Genomic DNA, 19,514 nt, shown 5'->3' on the forward strand with positions numbered 1-19,514 from the left:
AGTTTCCATTAAGTGTACCTTTAGCTCAAAGAGATTTTTGAGAAAAAAAGAAAAAAAAAAAAAAAAGGAAAAAAAAAAGTTTACTTTTCTCTTCCTATATCCACAATGTGAATTATCTCTCAAGTGCCAATCACCACAGCAGAACCGTTGTACTAGAACATGAAATAGATGCCAACAGCTCCTGCTGTGTATCTAGCTTCATCCACCATGAGAAGCTGACTGCTGTACCAAGGGATGTTCTCACAACCCAAATGTTTGCTTCTGCCTCTAGCAATATCTCTGCATCACATTCAGTCTTGAGGTATTGAGGTGACATTGCCTTGGAAACGTACTGACACTGTATTGAGGTGACATTGAATTAGAAATATACATAGGAACTTATTTTGTTATATCATTTCTTAGGAAGGCAGTGGTAACACTCAAAAACAGCCAACCAAACAAATAAAAAATCTACAAAGCATTCTGCAATGAGGGCCCCAGATAAAGAATACCAAGATAGATATGCATTTTTTCCTGGAAAATTTCCTTTTTTTTTTTTTTTTTTTTTTTGAAATGAAAAATTCAATAATACTTTTAGTACTCAGACTTCTTTACTCTTCATGGGATTACCTTCAGGGATGGTAGAGGCATGGGCTATCTGACACAAATCATAGCAATAAGTAATATACAACAGATATGATACCATTTCACTTCATCAAGTTTATGTGACAGACCTAGGATTTATTATAAGTTCTCATACACATCTCTTGCATGACCTTTAGCAAGTAAATATACTTGAATTCCATGCTTTGAGTCCCTAGGCTGAGAGTAACAACTTATTTCTTCTGTGTACTAAATTGCAAGCTATTCAAAGATAGGGCATCTGAATATATACAGATAAAATGTCTCTCAGAAATTGGAGTTTCTAATAACTGCTGTAAACCAGTCAACACAGGGAAGATATAACAGAAACTAAAAACAGTTTCAACATTTGTAGGTAACACATGCATTATTATAGAATAATATAAGGGCTTGGGTTGGGAGGAACACCTTAGGATCAATTAATTCCAACCCCCTGCCATGGATGGACAGGGACACCTCCCACCAGACCAGGTTGCGTAGAGCCCCATCCACATCCAACCTGGCCTTGAACACCTCCAGGGATGGGGCATCCACAGCTTCTCTGGGCAGCTTGTATCAGTGCCTCACCATCCTCATAGTAAAGAGTGGCTCCTTACTGAAAGTTTTCAGATGAAACTGGGCTGTACTTATAGATATTTAGTTGCCCACATGTCTCCAAAGATGCAGCACAATTTCATTATACACTCAGACCCTGTCTCTCTGTGACAGCTACTTATAATATTAAAAAAAAAATCACACAAACAAAACCCCCACAAAACTGTAACAACAACAAATAGCCTCAGAACAACAACAAAACAATGCTTTGCAGTGATGACAGTTCTGAAGTTTACTAAAGCAAGAGGTCTAAAATTGGGGAAGCCTCAGCCATGTCATTACACTGGCCTGGGGATATTGTGTCAAAAACTAGAAGTGATTTAAGAAGAGTTGTAATATGCTTACAATCCATTTATTCCTGTGGCAAAGAACTAATGTTCATTTAAAAAGCTTTTAAAAGCAATACAATATGCCATGCAGATATAAAGCCATTTGTCCTTGGTTGCTTAGTGACCCTAGAAAAGAGATGTAAAGAAATTCATGGGGCCTTTATTCCAACTAATTCAAAAGGTTACATGTAATTGTCTGGTTCTATCATTAAATACACTTAACAATATGATCTGTTAGAAGGAAACTATTCCTTTAGACTCCTCTCTATGGAAAAGACTCATTAAAGTGTAGCTACATTGAAGATATTGCTTTCAAAATCTCTTCTAATGGCAACAAGAACTAATAAACACCATCAGGTACTTGCATCATGTTTAAAGGTGGGTTACATGGCAATTATTTAACCCATCAATTTTTCCTCCATCTTTTCTCTATAGGGTGCTTTTTTTTCTTCACTTCCCATAACCTATAGCTTTAGCAAAGTCTGTTCTCTGCATTACAGGCAAGAAAAAATTGAAAGCTGCCAAATAATGGAAGATGCAGAGGAACAAGTACAGAAATGGAGAAGGGTGCAAGCCTTCTCTTTATGAGCGCCCCTGGCAATCCAGTACTCCAAAAGGACAAGGAGAAGAATACATGGAATAGTTCTTGTCCCTTCACACTGTGATGCCAGAATATTCCTCATACAGGTGCAATATCATTTTATTACCAGTGCAGCAGGAACAATTGCTTAACATTTACCCTAAGGTGAAAGCCTGCGTGTGAATACTCATAGAGTAGCTGACATGCAGCTAACTCACACCCTAAAAGTACTAGGTTAAAGGTTAGACTCAATAATCTTAGAAGTCTTTTCCAACACAAATGATTCTATGATTTGTGCAAAAGTCTTGGTGGCACAATCTCACTCTACAGACATGTAAATAATTCCTAATATACTGAAAAAGATCTTCTATTCTGACACTCTTCCAAGAAGTTCTGGTTCACAAAGAGAAGCCTTGGCCTCCGATTGCTTCCCCCCACCGGTGTAGTGTAGCAGGAGCTGTAATCCCATCTCCTCCCACTCACACTCACTCTCATGGGAACATTTCCACTGCCTCCTTCCTTCGACGAGTGGCAGGAATGCACCACATTGCATTAAGCACCCTACACTCAATAATTATCACAAGAAAACTTTGCATAATTACTCCGGGCTCCAGACCGATCGCATTCTTGCCTCATTCAGTCTATGTCACACATATAAAGAAGAGTACATGAACAGAAGAACAAAGAATGGACAGAACACCTAAGAAAATAATTTCTTTTCTTCAAATGTGTACAGCTCCCCTTCTACAGCTCCATTCAACCAGGCATCCTTTTCCTCTTTTGAAAGCATTCCTTCCAATATTCAGAAACCTGTTAGACAGAGTATGGTTAAACAAAGAACATGTGCTGACCAACATTTAAGATTAAAGGTCATGACAAGCAGACATCTGTATTCTGTATTTCCTCTATTATTTGTCATGTTGCAAATGATCAGATCAGATCAGTTAACAACTGATATTTAACAGTACTTAATTATACTGAATATCGGGGTAATTTACGCTTACTTTAGCAGCTGTTAAATTAATTTCAGTCTTTTTTTTTTTTCTTTTTTTTTACACATGCAGCAATTATCTTAGAAAAATACACTATCTGTATTTTTTCCACTTTTTTTCTACACTATTTCTTCTTCTTAGTCCTGAGTGCCAGAGGACCTCTGCACTATAATTATCAGATGTACCTCAACCTAATGCCAGTTCATAAAAATGGATCCTTATCTCATTTAGTAACACAGGGTTCTCACTGTTTTCAAATTCCATCTCAATTTCTTTTCAGATTGCAATAGGCCTTTACATATGTGGTACAGTCAAAATACAAACATTTTCTAGTTATATGTAAGTTGGAATTAAATAACACAACAAGAGAATAGCATTACCTAGAGGAGAGAAAGCTAAGATCCCCAGTGGTAAGTGCACTGCCAACTTTATTCTGCAGTCTAACTGTTTACATTGACCTATCACTAGAAGTGTCACAACTATAGCTTTTGTGGGAAAATTATCTCAAAGAACAATCTTTTGGTTACTGGCACCTCTAACTGAGACAAGAGGCTTACAATTAAAATATGCGCAAGCTGACAATATTAAGACAACATTCCACAATTGTCACTGACTAATCAGTGATTAATTGTTTAGAAGAACCATCACAACTCTGTAAGAGGCTCAAGAAAACCAGTGCAAAGCCCAAGGAGCCAAGATACTGGTTGGCTGCCTATAGAGTACCTCAGATTCCTTCTGTTTTATGATTTTTAGTTATGCTAGAAAACTTAGCGCTATTAGATAAGATTCAACAGACAAAGAACACAAAAGTTGCAAGATTTCTTTTCCATCTTTATATAGAACAGTTTAGGGCAACACCAGAAGTATGAAACCAGTCACAGATGTGACCAAGTAAAATGCAGAGACGTGGAAACTGCCTCCCACCTCCATTCCTGTTTTTTAAATCAATGCAACTGCATGCACAACCAAGAAAATTACATTTGGAAAGTATCTAGAAACAGATTAGTTTATCAGATCTTTCTTGAACTAAAACTAGAGATTATTCTTTTAAATGAACGGGCCTGAAATAAATTTAACTCCATGGGTTTCACTAAAATACCTTCTAATTTACAACTGGGGAAAATGAGGGGAAAACTAGTGTATCCTAAGTTCAATAATGTTTATATTTAGGCTTAATTTCCTTTAAATAGTACAAAGCATCCTCTCAAAGTTTTCAAAATGATGTCAGCGTGAATCTATGAGGTATGATGTTACAATGTTGGAATGAAATTATGTCAGTTCAAATCTATGAAATCAACATTGTAAGTAACGAACTGAAGCTATACTAATGTGTAAAAAATCGTTAAATCAGTTTGAATTGAATAAATAACTCAGAATAAAATTAAGATATTATGGACCAGAAATGAATTATCTGAGACTGCAATCATCAGTCTTGACTGAAGACACTGGGAAGATTTGGTCAAGTGCAATCTGTAGTATAATATTTAAATTCAAGTCCACCATAGTTCAAGTGATTCCAGCTTGCATTGGAAGTCTTTGGTCTAAATTTAGTGGGACCATAAGTAACCCCAGAAAATTATGTACTGTGTACAACAAACTAGAGAACAGTACAAATGTTTGGAGAATGTTAGCTTGAATGTTATGTGGAAAAAATCTTATCCTGATACTAGATAAAAGCAGAAAACCCTCATCTAGTTACTCTCTCATCTTTAAAAAACAGTAATCCAAACACAAGTCAGGGGTAATTTATTTCCATTGATGAGCACAAGTTAACATATAGCAACATGGCTGAATTATCTTTTGCTGGTACCGACTTTTCTTGCTCTTTTTTATTTTCTTTCTAGGATCAGATTAGCACTTGCACTCATGTTGATTCCAAGTTCCAAAGCATTTGATCTGAGAATGGGCTTACCGTGCTGCAGAGAAGTGAAGGATCTGCATTTCAACTTACAAAAGGTATTGATTTTACATACGGAGGCTGACTATTTCATTTCATACACAACTACTTTGTCAGTCATTATGTCCATTTTTGGACCTGCTTACCAGCACCCTGTACGTAATGTTACACTATCACTCCAGCACTACAGAACATAAATGAACACAAAAAGTACAATGATTTCAGTTTTCAGGGACCTGAAAAAATCGTTCTCATGTTCTAACCTGTACAAGTCCGAATCAGAATTTCTGTCATTTAACCAGGCATATTTTTTCAGCTGACTGTCTAACTAGAAGCCAAACTGAGCTGCAATCAGTCTCATCTAGTTTGATGTATAACATTTTTTTAAATTGTTTTGACACAAGATAATACAGTTTACATGGATATGAAACTGGCAAGGTTTGGTAAATTTGGGTGATAAAAGAGAGAATTCTGATGTTTCTGTTCTTTTCATGCCTGCTTTGCACATCTGATATTAACTTTGTGCCTAACCCTCACTTTTCCATGGGAAGGATCCAGGAAAAATCATGGTAATACTATCACTTTTGTTCTGCAGAATTCCAAGTTTATCTTTGGAATGCGTTCTAAGACAGTTTACTGTACAATATTTTTGTTGCACTCGTGAGTGGCTGACCAGGGGCCAAGCCTGATATCCATTTAAGTGCTGAAAGTGCTACCAAAAAAAAGCCACTTCCTTGGTGTAGAAGTAAAGATAAAGAACTAATGGGGTCAAGGGAAGAAGCAATCAGACAAACGGCATACATATTTTTCATGCAATGCACTATTCTTTGGAATATTTAACGATTTTAGGACTCTGATAACTCTCTTGACACAGGAATGAATTATCTAAATTTAGCATTAGTAATATAATTTAGCTTAGTTTTGATAGACGCCAGCTGTAACCTGACGGGACTTATATTTAGTCACATGGAAATCCCCTGTTGTATATATTCTAGCATGTTGGATCTCTTTGCACTCATCGGTTTTATATCTTTCCGCAAATACCAGAAGAAAGATCTTTTTAGGTTCTGGCAAAGATCTTGGAATGGGAAAATGTACTAGTTGCCAAAAAGGTACTGATTATTGTAACAGAGTAGCCTGGAGTTTCTATCCTTTTCCTTTTAATATATAAACTTGATTCTGATTTAGAGCTGACTCTCCTGACAGAGGTGTTTTCCTCTGTGCTAATTTTTGCACAGCTTGACTTTGAGCAACTCCATTGTTTTACAGTACATAAGCCCCTTCTCAGGTACTCAGAAGCACAAGGGTTTTTTTTTGTTGTTTTTTTTTTTTTTCCCCCATCATTTACTCCTCTGTTGCAGGAGATAAAGCGGGCAAACAGAGGGAGAAACAAACAGCATTCTATTGCATGCATGCTTTTTAACCATGATTTCTCTGGGTAGCAACATATCTTTCTACCAAACAAAGTAAATACCTTCAGGCAAATCTAGTATGCCCTTATTTTTTTGCATACCTGATCCTGACATTCAATTTCCTTCAGGTAAGCACTTTTTTTAAAATCAATCAGCATAATAGATATTTATTATTAAAATAATGTTCTAATGGAAAATATAATGAACAAGATGATCTTTCCCAATGGTAATGTTTGTTTGTATGAACACACGGGATTTGTATTTATTTATTTTTAGGTCATCAGGTGATGCTACAGTAAAGCCTCAAAAGCTGTGGAAACGTTCTTGGCTGAAATGCTTTCCCAAATATTCTCTGTCATACATCTGAACTGCAGTGTAAAAAGCACTTTTTATGTTCTTACACTCCAGGTCTGTGTGGCACTCCAGCCACATCTTAATCCATGAGAAAGCAGGACTTACATGTTACTTCTCCTTTTGCTTTCTGGTTTCCACAGGTTAAAAAAAAAAAAGCTCTAGCTGCAATCTGGACTTCAGAAAAACCAAGTGCATCCAAAACCAAATTATTTCACACTCTAAACATAGGTAAGGCTAACTACAAACTGTAAAATGTAACTGTTTTAAACTAACTGAAACTGTATATAATCTAAGCATCAAGAGTGACTGTTCTTGACTTCTTGAAAGCATGTACTGAAATTCTACAAATGTAACTTGTTAAAATTAAACATTGCAAATAAATTAGTGCTTCCTTTCAAATGAAATATTAAAAGCCAAAGTCTTCATGTCCAGATTCCTGAAAGAAATACAGTGCAACTGTGTGACAATTTAGATGGTGGCTAAGACCATTCCATGTGTACTGTGGAATTTCATGCATCCATGTAGTAGCAATGAACTTATATCGTTCAAGCTCTGTCTTGTATCTGCTTGAAAACACATCACATTGGCATCTTACAATAAATAATAATAATAATAATAATAATAATAAGGTCATATTTCAAAGGTGCTATTTGTGGGAAGTCAGTTTTGAAATTGGCACTGGGCAGCTGAATTTCTACCAAATTCTTGTGTACAGATCTTTGTTTTCACAGTGTCCCTCACACATACTATTTTAATTGATTTTTTTTTCACTATGATCTATATGTTCTGCAAAACAGTTTGACTAGATTTAGAAATAGCACACAGTCAATAAATATTTGCAATTCAGTGCCAAAACCCAGAATAATTAATCAACTTCCCTTTTTACATTTGCAACATCTAAAAGGCACAGCTATCCCTTTTAATTCTCCCTGTGCATCTAACAAAGACTTTGATAATACACACCCCAAAATGGTATGAAAAGCAGATTGAATATCACTAACTCAAATAGTTTAAAAATATCTAAAAATATCTCTATTACCAAAGTGATAGAGAAAAATAATAATCAAAATATGAGATTTCATAGCTTGCTTTTCAAGGTGGGGATTTGACTGATCATACTCAGATCAGTCAATATATTGAATTTATTCTTGGGTTTCATCTCCAAAGAAGATGCTGACCACCCTAAGTGGAGTGGTAAAAGCTGGACTCAACTTGCTTGAAGCCACACACATTCTGTGGACCATTTAGGGCAGTAAGTATGCCTTTGGGATGGGTAAAGAGCATTTCTCAAAACGGAAATATCTATCAACTTGGTAGACTGGGGGATTGACTAAAAAATAAATAAATCCATGGTAAACATTGGAAAAGGACTGTTGAATCTGAAGCATCAAGAAAAGTCAGGGGAGTATTTCTAGATTTGAACTTGTCTCCTTTATCTTACAAAGGTCAAAACTGAACCTGTAGGCCTACAGATTTTGCCACCACCAAAGCAAAGCATGGAATGGAAACATATGACCACCCAGCTGACACAGGAATTAAACCTGGAAGAACATATAAGCATGCACATTGTAAATGAAGCTGCAGTTTAACATGCAATTCCAGCTCAGTGTCTGCCTTATACTTTGATCTGAACTGCAGTAATTGTTCAGGATTAAGGATTTCTATTATTTCAAACCAACATCATCTCTCATCATCAGTATAGTCTTATTTCTATATTGGATTTTTTTACTTCATTACTAGCAAAATGGGGATATTATGTAACAATTCCTGAAGTATTAAATGTCAATATATTAATATTCACTAGAATCTGCAAAAAATTACTCGATGGCTTTAAGCCAAATAGAGCCAGACTGTTGGCTTCACAGAAGAATTCACTGACCAACATCTTATGCAGATATAACTACATTGCCAGACCTGGATCAAATACTTGATCTCCACATTTCCTACAGCAAATATTTCATACCACTGACACCCTATTACACTGTATAAAGCTTTGAGCTTGAAGGTATCTCATCTGGCTTAACCCTCACGCCAGCTTTTTGGACAAAATTGAAACCACAGTAGAGAAAAGACAGAGTTGAAGAAGCATATTCAAGCCTAGTCAGTACGTTATGGACATTTTGCAATGCTTTTCACTAGCTGAAACAAGGGATCTGGATGCTTAACACATTGAATGAAAAGTCTTTTCCCTATTATTCTACACATACTGGAGTGCTCTTAACCTACCATAAAGTTTACTCATTGTTTCTAGCCTTCCTATACTGATAGGTTGGTTCTCAGAGGTTGAGAAAATCTTAACTCCCCAGAGAGAATTTTTTTTCAAAACACTGTTTTCAAGGGAAATATCTAAGTCATGACTAAATGATTAAATTACGTCAGATTAAGAACAACACAAAAATCAAATGGACACCTAAGCCCACTTTTCTGTTACTTTTTCTTAACTGGAAAATGTGTTCCACAGTTAGGCCAGTAACAGGATATTCCTATATACGGTATCTACACTACACCTGAATCTTTAAGATAATAAAACACAAATATCAATACATGCAGATCAAACTTTCATTGACTCCTTCACAAAAAAGGGTTTATACTCAGAATTGTCTTATGTAGGACTTCCTACAGGATATTTTACAAATACTATATTTGATTTAAAGAGAAAAAACAAATAAACAAACAAATAAAAAACACTACCACCAGGAACAGACCAAAGAGCAAAAGAAGGGAGACTCAAGAACAATGTACACTTTCACTATGAAAATGCCATGATATCATTCTTTGGCTTGCTAATATATATACTTGGAGAGACTGAGGGGGCTAGGGGGGAGGGGGCAGGAACAGAAACAGGGTTCTTTGTGTCTTTATGAAATGCCAAATGACTCCTTCTCCCTCTTGCCCCTCAGTAAATCATAGGGAAGCAGTTAAGTAACATGAACCAAGAAATTAGCACAAACAGCATAGTCATTTCTGAAAAACTGGCTTCACTAAAATGCCAGGCTGTCATTTTACCTGATTTATGTGACTTTGGTTAGAAGAATTCTGAACACCACTGTAATTTTAGACCTGAGACACACCAGCATATTGATGATATTTAAAATAAATACTTTTTGCAAAGAAGGCTTTTTAGGCCAGCATTCTCCTTACACTCTTTGTAATAGACCTCTGTGTTTTAACACATATACAGAGAAGAAATCATAATAGTAACTGTTGCTTGACACTACGGGGGGATTGCTGGCTTGGAGTTTACTTTCAGGAATTATTTTACTTCCCATGTGCAGATCTTATTGGCCTCCGTCTTGCCAAAAGAGAAATACCAGTTAGGTTGACTTCCAATGTCTTCCACCGAAAGCAGTATGTTACAGCAGAATGGTAACAGCATGATAAAAACGTGTGTCTAAAAAAAATATATGTTAAACAGAAATTCTTACTAGGTCATCTTCTAGTGCAACATGTAAAATAACATGAATGAAAGGGGGATAGGGCAACAGCCTGTTACTAAGAGGAAAGGCCCCAGCCACACTCTGGCCTGCTTGCAGAGGCAGATGGTAGGTCTCGGTGGCACACCCAAGCCACTTGCACCACACACATCTATTTAAAAATATTGCTGCTCTAATGGAAAGTTTCCAAACTGTGTCTGGGATCAAGGCTGAAATTTGGATGTGTAGAGATCAATGCCTTTACTTTGGATCACCTCTGGTACCTCTGTCAGAACAAAAAAAATATATATATAATAAAATAAAAATAAAATAAAAATCAGGGAAAGGGAAGGTTTCAGGCTGGGGCCTGTTAGGATTGAACACCGGTGAGGTAGAAAAGAGTTCCATTACGCAGGCAGTTGAACAAAAAAAGTTACTTCCTTTATATTTAGAAAGTCTTTGAGATTGTTAAATCTTCCTTTAAATGAGATAGCCATTTGTTATGGCTATGCATTTGACAAATTGTTAAAAACGAGTCTCTTTATAGGGAAATACTTGCTCTTAAGTAACATGAATGTTTTTTATATTTAAGGTGATCACATGTTTAAGGTTCTATGAGAAAAGCCAGACTGTCAAAGGCTTTGTGTAGTAAATACATCAGAGGAAGCAGCCCCCTCCGCCCCCCTACCTTTTTTTTTTATACTGTAATGTGATATAATAAGATCTGCACGCAAATCAAAAATAAATATATAAATATATATATATACATATATATAAAAGGACAATGTTTAGGACAATGTCTCTGGCTCTCAGCTTTATAAGAAGTACAAATAGGGTTTCATCTAGTTGTGTAGACAAAAGGCCTACTTTTGATAGCAAATGGGATATAGACAGACCGAAGCACTGGGCAATCGGCAAAAGCATGACATTCAACAAAGGAATAGCATGCGTTTATCTAAATTGAGTGTTCCTGTAGTCTAAGTAAAAATATCAGCATATGTTGTCATGTTTGAATTACTGACTTAATCAAATACTACAATTTTAATGATTTTTTAAATTTATTTATTGTAAGTTAAATCGTGGAATCTTAAAATATTTTGAAGTTGGAAAACACCTTCAAGATCGTAAGGTCCAAACTTCAAACTAATTTCTGGTTTACTGAAAACAAGACAGGCTACCACACCTCAAAGCAGTCAATCAAATGATGCTGATTTATGACTTGACTTGAGGAAGTCTTCAGATACAGCTGTACCTTTTTTCTTTTTTTTTTTTTTCTTTTTTTTTTTTTATTTAATAAGAGTTCTACAGAGTTTACTAATCTTAGCCAAAGAAAACTTTTGCTGTATTTAGTACAGCACCAGATGCTTGTTTTGCTGCTGCCTTTCAAAAAATTAATGACCAAAAAAAAAAAAAAAAAAAAATAGAAGAGATTCTCCCAAATTTCCATTAAGAGTTTACAACATTTTTTTAAAAATATATATTTTAGATAATTTTTACACAGACTAGGTGTCAATGAAACCACAAAACAAGATGAAGTTGAAAAAAAACCCAACATTATTAGTTAAAGAAATTTGTGTTTACCTTTTTACCCCCCAATCATAACATATTGGAAAACTTGTTTTCATATGCATATATAACAAAATAATTGTTCATTTTTACAAGACAGTCTGGAGAAAGCACTTCTGGACCTATGTAAATACATATATATATTTAAAAATAAAGTTGTTTTCAGGAAAGGTGAAATAATGGCACTGCGTACATATTTTAATATCCAAATTATCCATACCCAAATTTAGCTCCAAATTCCACCTTTGGAGAAGTGAGAATTTTTATTCTTTGTGGCTTCTGTGGGCTATGACTGACTTCAGTGTTTGTCTACCAGTTTATGTCTGTCTCCTTCAGTTGTCACTTAGCTTTGTAGCATTGGTAATAATTAATTAAGATTTCATAACAATAAAAGGGCAGTAATTATATTCTTACTCTTTTAGCAATGGAACATTAAAAAGACTATTTAGAAAATAACATCAGTGAGAATTTGTTAATTGATGTACAAAGTATAGAAATGGATTTTGAGTCAAAAATGCTACTTCTAATATCAAGAAAAAAAATCAAAAACACAGAAAAATAAAGTCAGGCTCAAATGTTGGCCATGGTTAAGCACTTGCAGTTTATCTTGATTTGAACAGGAGCCACAGAAGCACAATTTCAGTCCCGTGTGAACTGGGATAGCCATTTGCTGCAACTATTTCAATTTCTGACATAAAAAGAGTTTGCACGTTCAAGCAGAGAGAGTAAGAGATAAGATTTAGTCCAGTGTTTGACAGTTACCCAGGGAGAAGTAAGACCTACATTTTAATATGTTAATGTATTATGATCATAAACTTTATGCTTAGCACAAACAGCTTGAACAGGAAATTAATCATCATATAAAAATAAATATTGTATATTTATAATCATATAATTATATTTATATATTTATAATCAAATTTGCATGCATATGCCCTCAAAGTCTCTTTCCTTAATTTCCCTTTACTGTAACCAAGATTTACCACAGTTTTTTGAAATATTAATTTAACTTTAATATATTAAATTAATTAGTAAATATTAACCCTGTTCTAAACTATTAACTGCAAATTACATTTCAAATGAAAATATTAATTTTTAATGACATAAAATCTAAAAATCTGTTCTTCAGGAGAATTGTTCATTCTATGCAAACAGTATTATTACTGTACAAATTCATATATAAAATAGACATACTATATTTATCATGAGACTTTCATAGCCTTTGGCTTCTAGACAGATTAATAAATAATTCAAGGACGTGACTATTATGGCTAAACGAACTGCACCACAAAGGTTTACTCTTGATAAATACTTTTTTTGGCTTTTGAAGCAAGAATCAATTCCTATTGATCCATGCATATGCAGCTCAAGTAGTTTCAAGTGTTTGAACACATCTTCAGACAGAATCTTAGTAAATAGCATCATTAAAGACAAAAAACTTGCCCCCAAATTTAAACTAAAACAAAAATGTGAAACGAACAATGTATTTTTTAAATTTGTAGTCCAAGAAATATGTAATATAAAAAGCCACGTAATTCTGTAAATTGATTTACAGTCCAGTTAATAAATGTAATAGAAAGAGAGAAGTACTGTGTGTTCCTCACCATTAGAAAAAATGCTGTAGGCATGAAACCTAGGTGACATGAATACAGCACTCAGATTCTAAAAACAATATTCACTTTTGAAGAGGGGGACGAAAAAAAGAAAAAAAAAAAAAAAAAAAACAAAAAAAAAGACACTCAGCACAACTGCATAGTCAACACAGTCTCTTTAGTGGACATCTCACAACTACTGCCAAAGCAAAAAAAAATAAAAAAATTAACACATCCTGATGGAATACTGGTCGAAAAAATAGTTGGTACACAAGCCATATTCTCATTAAAATATAACGTTTTATATTTCACTGTGGTGAAGAGCATTTGGACAAATATCATTTTCTACTTTTCTACTGGTCAGAATTAGAAGCAGCATTGAGGACAAATCCATTGAACACACGGGATAAAATACTGCTGCCCATGTGATAAAAACTACTTAACACTACTTAACACTACTTATCTTGCATGTTACCACTGAGGTGTGACAGAACTTAACTTTAAACTAAAACTATAAATTTCATAAGGATTTGGCATTTATAAAACACAGAAAACACAGTAAATACAAACCGCAAGCGAGACAGGCTTTACCTACATCTGCAGTAAAAAATGTGAACTCTATTTTTTCTATTTTCCAGTAGAATTATTAACATTTATATTTTGGATACCTGAGTCAGTTCCCATGATCTTGATTTAAAATACTGACATCGCTCTAGTCCTATCTGATAGGAGATAGAACAATTCAGATTGGACAGGAGCTCAGGAAGTCACCTAGTCTAACCCTCTGCTTAAAGCAGGGTCAACTATAAGGTCAGATCAAGTAGCTTAGGGCTTTAACTAGTTGACTTACACAAAACGCCATAGATGGTGACTGCACAACCCCTTTGGTCAACTTGTTTACTGGCTTGACTATCCTCATGGGGAAAAAGTTTTTACTTAAATGAGAAGAAATCGATTGCAATGCAATGAGCTTTTGTAATCAATTGCATTTCCTGTGTGAGTAAAACTTTGCCATTAAATGAATAATTTAAGCTCCAAACAAAGTGATACTGGATACAACAGGAGGAAAAAACATTCATTTCACACTGATAAGAGAATGGCAAAGTAAAAGAAATGAAAGGCCTTTTAAAAAACAATTTAAAATTTTCATGTTATTTCAGGAATGCAAAGGCCAAACCATGTTGTATTAAATATTTAAAAGCCTACATAACAGTTTTGTTAAACCATGGCCAGTACAATTCGATTTAAAACCATCATCCCTACTCAAGAAATAAAGCCTAGGTGGAAATCCCCATGAAAGCTTCAAGTTCCTTAAAAACATTACCCTAAAGCTAAAGAATACTGCAAGAGATAAAAAATGCACTTTTATGTCTGAATCCTACATGTTCAATGAGAATTTCTAATGAACTGTGCAGAAACTTTGATTTACTAACATCACATAAGCCTCACTTATTTTCATTTCTCTAAATGGTAGCCTAAGTTAAGTTACAATATGCTTTAAAAGCATACTGTACACAATAGACACCTTAAAGATTCAGTTAAATTTTTAATTAGCATTGTCTACTACTTGTCTAAAGCTATAGTGAAGAATATTAACTCTCACTCATCTTGTAAATCGTTGCAGCATAGTCCTATAAAAGATAGATGTGCTTGCATTGACTTCATTAATAGTGCTCACATTACAGCAATACAAGATCCTTTTTGCTTCAGCAAGGGAAAGCAAAAGGTTTATACAAGAGCATAGAAAGCTCGGCGCTAACCTCGTTAAAGAGTAACATTACAAATAGCTGCATCTCCAGTTCCAATACATCAGGATTACTAGCTTCCAGCTGTGAACACTAACTGCTGTCTCATCATTAATGTAAAATGTATTAACAGCTGTTAAGTTCAAAATGGAATCTTACAAAAAGATTAATCTATGAAGCAGAAGCACAAGAAATAACTGGAAATACTTCCCCCTATTGCTTTCAATATAAACCTATGGATCCCAACCTGTAATTCTTAACAACAAATTATAAAGAGTTTTTCATGTTGCAAAGTAATTTTTGTCTGTAAACTCATGGCTGAGTGGATTAGCAGTTTATCTGTGCACTCAGATATGCAGATGGTGATCCAGTACCTTTTCTATAAAAGGACAGTTGAGTCAGCAGAACATCTTCTCAAAAAGGGAAAGAAAATATGAGAGGATTTATGTAATTTGTTCTATTTTTATATACTCAGCATTCTAGGGAGAGAAAAAAAAGAAAAAAAAGAAAAAAAAAAAACAGAAACAATGAGATCTATAACTCTTCACATACTTATATTCAGTTACCCACCTTTATTGAAAGTATTGAGAATTTCCTTATATAATTATTTGGTAACTAATTACTAACTAACAACTGAGAAGGTTGAAAGAATTCAGTGTTCACTTGCAAGAATAAGGATGAAATACAACAAATACTCAGAGAGGGTCAAGCTGTGGCATAGGAACTGGCACATGGTTTAAAAACAAACAAACAAAAAAAGTCCAATCATCCATTGTGAGAACATCTCCAAACAAAACAGAAAAACAAACAAACAAACAAGCAAAACAAGTTACATCTGGGTATAAATTAGGGCGAGACTTTAGACATGACTTTCACATCATCTCTAGCAGTTAACCTTGAGCTGACAATTAGAATGTTTGTCTAGTAGCAGTAGAAGACTCGGATTCAAAGCTCAAAGAAGAGGTGAATGACTGTCACTGTCCTTGAAGTCCAGTGATCCTGATGAAGTCCTGATCAGCCAATGCTTTTGACATCTGAAACACCACTGAAAGTTATCTGATATGGATAAAGCTCTAGGAAAGGAATTAATGTGCTAGAAAGATAAACTGTTGTGAAGATTAGAAGTGAGAGGGCCTTGGCAAAGCAGAAAATCTCTTAGAATCCTTCAAATAAGCAAGACAAAAGAGCCAAGTGTTGAAGAAAAACCCAAACCCAAAAAGCACAGTTAGAGCTGTGAATATGAATTACTTATTTGGTCTGGAAAAGCAGAAGATATCTGAGTCTTGACAACTGTATAATCCATCTGCTTTCCGTTTTTACATAGTTAAGTGGTATATCATGTCTACCTGGATGTCAAGCGTGCTTACATGAGTGCATTTTTCTCACTAAAAATGGGCAATAGAGGGGAAGAACATCGCCATGCTGTTTGCAGCCACCAGTGATCTTATATGCATTCACACATATTGAAAGAGAGTCCCAAAAGAAAGCTTCTACATCAGTGCTATAGCAGGAAAATAATGCCTTTCATTTACTGAGATTTCAATTCAGATAGAACTAGTATCAATTTAAATGTGTCATTATTGTCACAAGCAAATAACTGATACTAATGATTAAAAGAACAAGGTCAAAAAGTACAAGAGCAATCAGAAGTCAGGAAACATGACAGACTTGAAAGTGAGGACCCATTATACCACCTAATCAGACTCCAGTTGCAGAGAAACAGTTTTTCATTCTGCAGAACCCAGTGTTTTCAATTTTATTATGGATGTGGATCAATAGTATACATCTTCATGAGAGAAGCTTGCTAGTTTGCAGAAATCATACATCCTTATCCTTATACCACAAGATAGCTTGAAATATTTGCCACTGAAAGTCATAGTTAAAAAATAACCTTTTCCTATGACCTGACTGATATTTCTTAATATAAAATTATGTATTAATGTAAATAACTCCTTTGCTGTCTTCTGCAAGAAATAAAGAGTTGAAAATCTGTGACTCAGTTTTCCAAGTTAAAAAAACATGCTTTTGTGCAACTGAAGTTTTCATGTCTTGTTATTCTTTATTTTTACAAACAGGCTTATTAACTCAATACTACTTGGTAAGATTAAGACTTGTACCCCAAAGCACTTCGTGGCATAATGGTAGGATCAAAGATTGAACAGACAAATAATTGATTGTGAAGCTTAGATGCCATTTCCAAAGAGATATGGGCACCAACAGCAATAAATACAAGAACGTAGTTACTAGGTACAGAAGTGTCCCATAAAAGGGAAAATGGACTTCAGCAATACAGATACTTAGCATCTTATTTTTGAGAACAATTACAACTTGAGCACATTTTACACTAGTACTTGAAACAATTGATGAAAAGCATGATTTAGGACAAGGTTGGGCAGATAGTCATTTAAGAAATTCTTTCTGTAATTTTAAGCACCTGCAATAAGATGGTCAAGGTAACTGCAACAGTGAGACCCAAGTCTTCATACCAGTAAAGCATATTACTCAATTGCATTTGGATTTCAGCTGCTAAAACCAAGGAAACCATGAACTTGCTGTGGCTGCAGATGTGGCAGTTGCTTAAAATGTGCTTGGTGATCAACGGTGCTAGAAAAAGGTACTTACATACAACAAAGGCCTGGAATGAAAACCACAGGCTGAAAGTCTCCATGAAAGAAAGAGCGCTTGACTTTTCTCTTGGCTCTCCAGCACTGTCAGATCACAGAAACTCTGAATGATCCAGCACTAGAATAAGCCTCTATAGAAACCTGCTCCATCAAAATCATATTGGTTATAAAGAACACTGCAGTTCTGCCTGAAGCTGACCAGATACACCACTCAGAAGTGATCATGTTCATCAGTTGGTACAGAACGATCTACAGAAGTTAAGAAAAACTGTCTCAGTTCAACTGATTATACACACTGGATTATAAACAAGTGGCGTCTATCTGGTTGTGTTACACTCTATACAGAACACGGAATGTAGGAGGAACTATCTCAGCAGCACCAGAACAAGGTGCCAAATATCAACAAAATTAGAAGTCAGCTATGCATCTCTAACATATTTTCTCATAAGGAAATGTCCAAAGGATTCCAAAGAGATACTAATAAATCTACTCATGTACACAATAAAAATACGTAGAACGAAGAATCAAAACTTACTGCGATCCAGTGGAGCGTTCCAAAACGAGATCCAAACTAACCAAAACCCAGGACAAATGACTTCCAAAATCTATGAATATAAGCTTGTTCCCACTGAACTTCCTGGCAAGTTTCCATTGATATCAATGTTGCAGGAATGATCTTTAATACTGTATTTTAACGTCTAATCTATATTACTGTTATTTTTTGGCACAATTCTACTTTGGAATGTGGTAGCGTGATATGAAAAGGGTGTTTTGTTTGCAAACTTGGAACAAAATCTGACTTGGACTAGATTACACAATGAAGAAGCCAGTGAAAGGGAATTTGACGTTCACCATTCTGGCAGAAAAAAAATGAGTTTATCAAATCTAGAAGATTTAAAATACTTTGATATTGTTATTTGAAATGAAAATTGAAAGGGAGAAAACAGAGGTGTTAAACTCTTCCAGATTACAGATTAGTTTGTTAATGAAACTACCTTCTTCAAAGTCATGTAAAGTTAGTACCCTAAAATATCACAGAATTAAAAAGTCTCATTGGCTATGAAACAGAAAAGCTATTAATCCTTTATGCTAGCATGTTAAATCTCAAACTATCTGTTACAAATCCTGTATTTCTTCTTCACTCTTAGCTATTACTGAATTAAATGGGAGTTTCCGTTTTCAGCAAAGTACTTAAACATGTTCTCAACTTTATACACATGGGACAACCTAAACCCTTATCTAAATTTGACTTCAGTGTAAATTAAGCATACATTTATGACATAGAAAGCACTCTGTTTTGTTGAATCGGGAATTTGACTTCTATAGATGGGAAGGAGTCCTCCTGACTTTTGTTCTTAGAAGTACTAAATCCTCAGTTTTATCAGGCCATAGTTTCACGTCTTTAACAAAACAGGGATAACAGTTCTTCAACAGCAAGAGGTGTCATTCGAACCAGTCTTTACCAAGGACAGCACGTGTGAACAGAAAAATGGAAAGAAGCATAATATGAACCGGATTCTTTCCTCACTATCACAAAATTGTATGACGAGTATTTTCACATTATTAGCATGAGCATGCATCCAGAAGATTAAGGCGATCAAAATTAACTTTGGCTACCATATTTGTGCTAAATTCAGCTAAACATTAATGCTAGGAAATATTTACATTTACAATTACTTTCTGGTATTGGAGTTAATATACTACATATGAAGTCTGAAATACAACACTGGGTTTAGAAATACCTGCTCATCACATGTAGTAATACAGACATTAATGTTTTGCTCCCCTACTTTAG

At 34.9% G+C, this 19,514-nt stretch overlaps 1 protein-coding gene across 1 annotated transcript in view; it reads right to left on the reverse strand.

Moving 5' to 3' along the window:
- The window catches only part of GAS2 (growth arrest specific 2), a gene marked incomplete at both ends in the record, with an annotated part of 78,683 nt that overhangs the window by 15,170 nt on the left and 43,999 nt on the right, over positions 1–19,514 (reverse strand). The window lies entirely within an intron of this gene.

The sequence above is a fragment of the Netta rufina genome, assembly GCF_964035555.1.
Source record: "Netta rufina genome assembly, chromosome: 5".
Classification (NCBI taxonomy): Eukaryota; Metazoa; Chordata; class Aves; order Anseriformes; family Anatidae; genus Netta; species Netta rufina.